A 7,500-nucleotide genomic window follows, 5' to 3' on the forward strand; every position below is an offset into this window, starting at 1 on the left:
GAAACTTGGACAGCTTCTTGTAATGAAAGGGTTCATGCAGAAGGACACCCCCATAAAATCACTCTGTACACGGAGAAATGAAAAAGAAAGCTTCTATTATGATATATTATATTTCAATATACATGTACAAATCAACGGAGTACCCTGTTTGACGCCGTCTGAGTCTCATACTCGGCCTTATTCCAAAAAGGACGTGATGTATTACTCTTGAGGATTACACACTCCAAGTCAGCACTTAATCCTTTCAATGAACTCCAGTATCTTTCGAATCTTTCTCATTTAAAATTAATCCGTAGAAAGATTGTCATCCTCCGCCATCTTGGATAACAGGTGAGAGACAGGACTGGAAACTAGTGAGTCCTTTTCGTTTTGGTCAGCAGTCAGCGGTGACCAGTCCACCTCTTCCAGGTTTTGGGCGGTTTTTTTCAAACGTTTGCATGTATCTACAATCTGACACGCTTTTTTTGTTAGTTTTACTCTTTAAATGCTGATCCAGGCAAGAAAATGCTTACAACAACTCAAGTAAAGAGGTAAGCATTAACTTTAAGCGAACAACATTTGATTTGATGCCTTATTGTAGTTGTCTTCAAAATGAGGAACGATTTACATGCATGAAAAATTCACATTTTCACACCTTCGAGTCAATTTGTGAAGCAAGGAGACTCAATTTGGCTTAAATGCTATAGCCCTGTAAAAATTGGTAAAGATTTAACAAGAATAATGAAAGTAGATCAAATGGTGAAGCAAATGATTTGGAAAAAAAGTTCTCATACGGCAAGTTACATGGGAGTTACATGTGTACATTGTACGATTGACAACTGATTCCTTCTCGTAAAAATGCTAATTTCTGTCACTTTAACTATTGTAATCAGTGCAGAAAATGCCCGAGAAAGCTATTATTATGGACGTTTGTAAGTAGAGACCCAAATTTATGAGTCCACTCATCACACACTTTAATTGTAATGAAAAGTGATTGAAGTATATGTACTGTATTTTTTTTAGTTGCCATGAAAGAGTATAAAGAGACACATCTGAAAAAAAAAAATTTGATGGGACAGCAGGGAAAGGTCCTTTACAGCAGACAAAAATGCTTAGCAGCCAATTCTGCTTCCTCAACCAGTTATGGTTTGATGTATTTGGGGATCTCTCATGTTTCTCGTGACGTCACCCATTGTTATTAATATGCCAACCAGAACCTACATGTAATTGGTCGTTGAAACAATGACTTCTTTTGTTCCGTGGTTGGCAAATTTGAATATCAAAAGAAATGTGACGTCAATGTTTGTAAACAAGAAATATCGCTATAGTTCTGGGGTTTATCTGAAATAATTAAAGCTTTTTTTGTTTTTAAATTTAAAACAAGAACCCAATCCAAAGATTTTGGCTTGAGTTAAATGTTTAGGTTCACGCAATAAAATAATGTAACTGCTTTGAAATCTGTAGTCAATTGTTTTTGTCTGTGAGCTACAGGTATGGTAATAACTGTTAATAGCTTGACTACAATGGATTTTTTGTAGTTTCCGGCACATTTCTGATTTGCTGGAATATTATTTTACAGGAGCAGGATATGATAACCTTGTTTCTTGTGTTCCATGTATGCACTAGTACTTCTATTTCTCAGTGAGTTCAAGCTATTTTTCTTGATTTTTCTGACCTTGTTCAAATGCAAGCATTAGGCGTGAGATGTGTAATTCCTATTGCAATACTATTCCATTAATGTTTAGAGGCTAGTCAAAGCCTATTTACATCCTATAGTATTTCTATGTAAGTGCTATGTACGTGCAATTTTTGCTATGGATCCTCAATTTCAGTTAGTAGGTAGATTCTATTTACACTATATGTAAATGCTATGAAACAGTTATGTTTGTCCTATTTCCAGTTTTTTGCAGCTATGTAGAGGCTATTTGTAGCCTATTTACACCCTATGTTATCACTATGTAAGCATTGTATGTAACTATGTATACACTATACTGTATGTGTTGTGTATTTTCTGTTTCGAATCTATGTAGAAACTAAGTTGAAACTATTTTTATTTTTGGACACAAAAAACCCCATAACATTGCCTTTACATATGCTATGTACATGTAAAGGTTCCATTTGACTAGCTAAAACATAGCATTTCCTTTCAAAATATATAGATGAGGCATATGTATAACATATGAATAAAGCCTCTATATCAAATATAATTATGTGTATCATAACAAACCATTTACGTATGGTTGTTACATAGGATTTACATACTAGATTACACGTAGTGTCTGGTTCTACAAGGGTAACAATAATATGTTGCAGCTTTTCGAATTATGCATTTGAAGTAGTCTCTTTCAAATAATAAGTTATCTTACCTTCATATTTTTTAGTAAAATAAGTGGTAACTTTTTTCCAGTAATGAAAATTTGGAATACCATTATTATGTTGCCAAGAGGTGCATCACGTTTTAATTTTACTCACGAACAATGTAGTAGTGTCCTTGTTTTCAGTTTCAAAGTTCAAATAGTTCATTGCTTTGTAATAAAAATAGGATTTCTGTTTTAATAAAATGTTATTCTAAAGTTTTTTCTACTCTTTCTATTTTGGTAATGTTTTTTAGCAGAATATGAGAAATATCTTGATAAGATCAGAGTAAGATCTTGTAAAATCTTGTAAGAATCTTTGTAAGGTCTTGTAAGATCTTACAAGAATCTTGGAAAGATCCTGTAAGATCTTACAAAAATATTGGTAAGATCTTGTAGGTTCTTACAAGAATCTTAGTAAGATCTTGGTAAGATCTGGTAAGACCTTGGTAAGATCTTTGTACGATCTTTGAAAGATCTTGGTAAGATCTTGTAAAATCTTGTAAGAATCTTGTAAGAATCTTAAATAAGAAATAAGATAAGATCTTTGTAAGAATCTTATTAAGAATCTTACTAAGAGATCTTACAGTGCGACGCGCCATACCGTGGCCACCCAACAAACATTTTTACAAGTTAGCTACTGATCAAGATACGCGAATTTGATTGACAGACACACCTCCATAGAAAGTTTCAACGCGCAAGAACCAAATGGAGGCTTGTCTGTCAATCAAATCCGCTCACACTGATTGGCTAACTTGAAAAAAATGTTTGTTGGGTGGCCACGGTAAGGCGCGTCGCAGTGTAATAAGATTTCCACCTGGGTGCATCTACACAGTAGCTAGTGTACATCGTGTCATCCTGTGATAAATATTTGTGATGAAACAGTGCTGACATCACAGGCACTTTGATCTCGATAGCAAAGTATGTATATATCAGACTTGTAACAATCAATCGATAGTTGACTAGCTGACACTGTAAAAAAAATCACTGCCTAACTTGTGAATTCCATAGTAAATTTTATGCGAAAAACTGACATCACATGAATTGCAAAGTGATGAGTGCACTATTGGTTTTTTGAGTGAAATTTACTGTGGAATTCACCAGTTAAGCAATTATTTTCTTGAATTGCATGATCAAGTCTTAAGGACGGTGCCTACTATTGTTATTGCGCATACGTTCTGCGCATCTTGAGATACTCGGATTTCCTATCGGTGATGCTTACTAATACAGGGATATTTTTGCGCGGTTTAAAACTATCCGGAGAAAGTAGGTCTTAGTAAGTACTCTTGGTATCCAAAAAGAAAATTGGGGGTAACCATGCATTTTTGAGAGATAATTAAGTTTTAATTTGAGAAAGAACGCCATACATTGCTTTGTATTTTAAAGCTTTTTACAAATGTTATTCATGAATTATCTTTGAAAAATCCGTGGTTACCCCCAATTTTCTTTTTGGATTTTAATAACACTTGTTAAGATCTACAGTTCCTGCATAATCACACACCGGGGCAAAAATATCGTTAATTAGTAGGCACCGTCCTTAAGAGAAAACAAGCAAATCCACAGCAAGCCCATGGAAAAGGAAAAAAAAAGCCATTATGGAGTTAGCTGTCAAATGCCAGCAAATAGGAATCATGCTAAAATTAAATTAGACGTTAGTCTCATATTTGATTTTCGTACTTGCTCATGGTGTGTCAGATTGTTTCGAAACTAAAAACTAATTGTCAGTTCAAGGTCAAAAAAGAGTTATGATGAACTTTCTTCCACTTAAATTTTCTCTGAGACAGAGATAATTCACAGTTTGTGTACAGTATTACAATCAAGCATGCTGGTTTGGCTCGGAACAAGAATCGGCAAGATACAGCAACCAAGCAGTTCTCAGTAAAGCATCAGTGAAGTTTTAGTGAATGCGAAATATTGAAGTATCAATATTACAATCATGGTGGCTACATTTAATCAACACTTTGTTTCTTAGTTCTACAGCTGTAATTAACACATTTCTGGCTGCAAAGTTCTCTTTTGACGAATTTACCAATTTCATTTATTCCTGTGCACTAGGTAAAACCCTAAAAAAATAGGAAAAAATAGGAGAAAATAGGAAGCAGGCCGAAAAATAGGAAAAAATAAGAACTAATTGGCACCCCATGTTGATTTTACTTATTTACATTGTAGCTTGTGTGTTTAATGAGCCACTTCCCAACGATTTCTGTGAGGTCAGTTCACTTGAATGGGCTGACTCAATCAAGAATTTGGTTCTTGGCTTATATAGACAATTGTTTTACTTTTTTTGACAGCATGTTAAGCCTGTTAGAATGTCTCTAACTTTCAAGGCTTTGGCTTATACATGTAGCCGATATTGGCTTATACAAGTAGGTGAAGAAATGTGACATCAACTGATTATTGACTAATAATTTTATCAACCAACCATTGATCAATGTCTGTCGACACTTGCTGTATATAGTACACATGACTCCTAAATTCTACACCCTTTTGTGTATGCATTCCTCAGGTTTATCCTGAGTGATAACAAGAGTATTAAATGGCAGCCTTTTATCCAACTAAGGGGTGTTGGGGTTAATTAATGTTCTGTAATTAAATTAAGTATACTAGTCTGAAACTAGTGCAAAGTTAATTCCTTAAGTCCCACTGACATATTTTTAGGGTGGGGGGTGGGGGGTTGCTAAGGATGTAATGGTTAAGTAATTTGAGAGAATTTGGCATTATTTTGGTCAGTTTCCAACTTTTGTAAGCCAATGACCCTAAATATGACGTCATCATGTCACGCCCATGGTCTTGTGACCAAAAAAGGAAAGCTCTAAATTTGTCTACATGCTACACAATTTGGGTATTTTTTAATCAGTGGTTTGATAATTTGTATTTGTTTTTGCATCCAGTCAAGCATGGTTTTCTTTTTATTTTGAAAAATGTTCTTTTTGAAGAAATAAACAATACTGAAATATCCATGATTTGAAAAAAATCAATGCTTACCTACATTCTGTATTTGGGGGTGAAATGTGCCATATAAAAAAATTAATTCAATTTAAAGACTGCTGGAAATTTAGCTTTTCTCAAACCGGAAGTCAGTTCGTTTACGCATGCACAGTTGATCTGAGAACAAGCATGAGGAAGGGGCGAGGAAAATACTTGGATGGAAACAACAGTAAGTGCAGTGATTTTTGTTTGTCAGTGGGTTTTCCTGTCAGCTCATGACATGATGACGTCAGTCACCGGAAGTAACATTTCACTTCCTTAGCAGCGCACGAAAAATCCATCTGTGGGCCCTAAAGGGCCCAAATAAATGGAATCTACAAGGAACATTGTTATTCTAGAGGAAGAAGTTCTTACTACATGTATTTATTTTCATTTACTATAGGATACAGATTTTCTAAGTACCGGGTAGGTGTCTTTAATAAGCCCCAGCTGGCCAGGTTTGTAAGCCGGTTCTTTTATTTCATAAATTATGAATCACTCCATGGAACTAAATAGTTTAACCTAATCTGTAGGTCGCATGACTTCATCTTGTATGGATAAGTGTCTCATGGTCTCATGGTATCAACCACTGAGTGGCAATGAGTGAATCAACATTCTCTTGACATCATCAATCATGAAACCACAACTCAGAGAAACAAAACCTCATCAAAGTAAATTTCAGCACTTATATTATATAACATAAAAAAATGGTCACTGTAAAGTGCAGACTGCAGACAATTAGGGGTAAAACGCAGACTGAGGTTGACTGTTGAAAAAGCCCAAACCCTTTAGAAGTGCTAAAGTAGTAGTTTTAAAGTGTATTAGTAAATAATTATTGTTTTATGCCTAATTTGGCCTGACTAAGGTTAGCACTACTAAAGGGTTTGGGCTTTGTCCACAGCTACATTATTACCTCAGTCTGCATTTTTACCCAAGTTGTCTGCAGTCTGCATTTTACACTGACCGGGTTTACAAACCATTTTTTCGTTAATACAAAATGGAGAATTGTTTTCTGCAAATCGTTTGTTTTTAAAAAATGAATTAAGTCTGTTTTATAGATTGTCAAGTCATCATACATTAATGTTTGAATTATACTATTATTGCGAGCATACATGTAACCGCCATACTAACCCTAGTTTATGCAATGCATGTATGGGGTTTTGCACAAATCTTGCCAAACATTTTCACATAAACAGTAAACCTGATCAAACTACATTCCTCTTAAATGACCAGAATGCATCTGGAATAGCTCAATAGATCTAATGATGATCCTCAAGAGAAACACGAAAAGAACTACTGGTAGGTTAATACCATGCTCTGACAATGCACCCACCATTCATTTCCACTCAGAAATGCTGGCCAAACATGTAACTATGTGACGTACGTAGACTGATTGTAACAAGGAAAGTAACCATTTGGAAGCAGTTCATTTTCCTGATATTAGTGTGATTTTGAGGATTGGTTTTTGGTAAATCTTTAAAAGTTCAATGAAGCCATATCATCAAATAATGCACTTCAAGCTAAAATGGCAAACACCGGCCTATTATGCAAACTGAGTCTGCAGTCCTACAAAATTTGAATGAAGTCGAAAATTAGCGAAACTGCACATATACATGTATGTAGGCTAAGCAACAAATAACCACTGATTTTTCAGCATTTTAATTTTCACCTTAAATAAAGGGTGGTGCATACCCTGTATTTGCATCCACATTTGTACCAGCTCGTGCTTGCATTTCTGTTGCAAATATTACATGTATTGTTAAATGGCAGACCATGTAATTCTGGTACAAATTTATAGCAGGCCCGTAGCCAGATGGAAATAATATTATTGTCACCAAGGAAATATCAGCAAAAAATACTTAGAACTTCCATTTGTGGGTGTGTGTGTGTTGTTTTTTAAATAATTATGGGTTCTGACAGGAACCCTAAAAAATATGCTAATAACGGCTATACGAAATTGCACACTTGGTTATAATTATACAGTTGGTAACATCTACATGTAGTTCCTCTTTAGAACTAATGCTTCGTCTAATATTGATCTGCATCTCTTTGTTTAGCACAATTGAAATGGAACTGTTACCTAAAGCTCAAATTAACGCAAGCATAATCCCTCTATGGCCCTTTTCATCTCAGCCTACAGTCCCAGACATAATTGTTGGGACACTTCTGCCTCTTCCTTCCCTCTCAATGTTGGTGTGAA

The sequence above is a fragment of the Montipora foliosa genome, chromosome 3 (assembly GCF_036669935.1).
Source record: "Montipora foliosa isolate CH-2021 chromosome 3, ASM3666993v2, whole genome shotgun sequence".
Lineage (NCBI taxonomy): Eukaryota > Metazoa > Cnidaria > Anthozoa > Scleractinia > Acroporidae > Montipora > Montipora foliosa.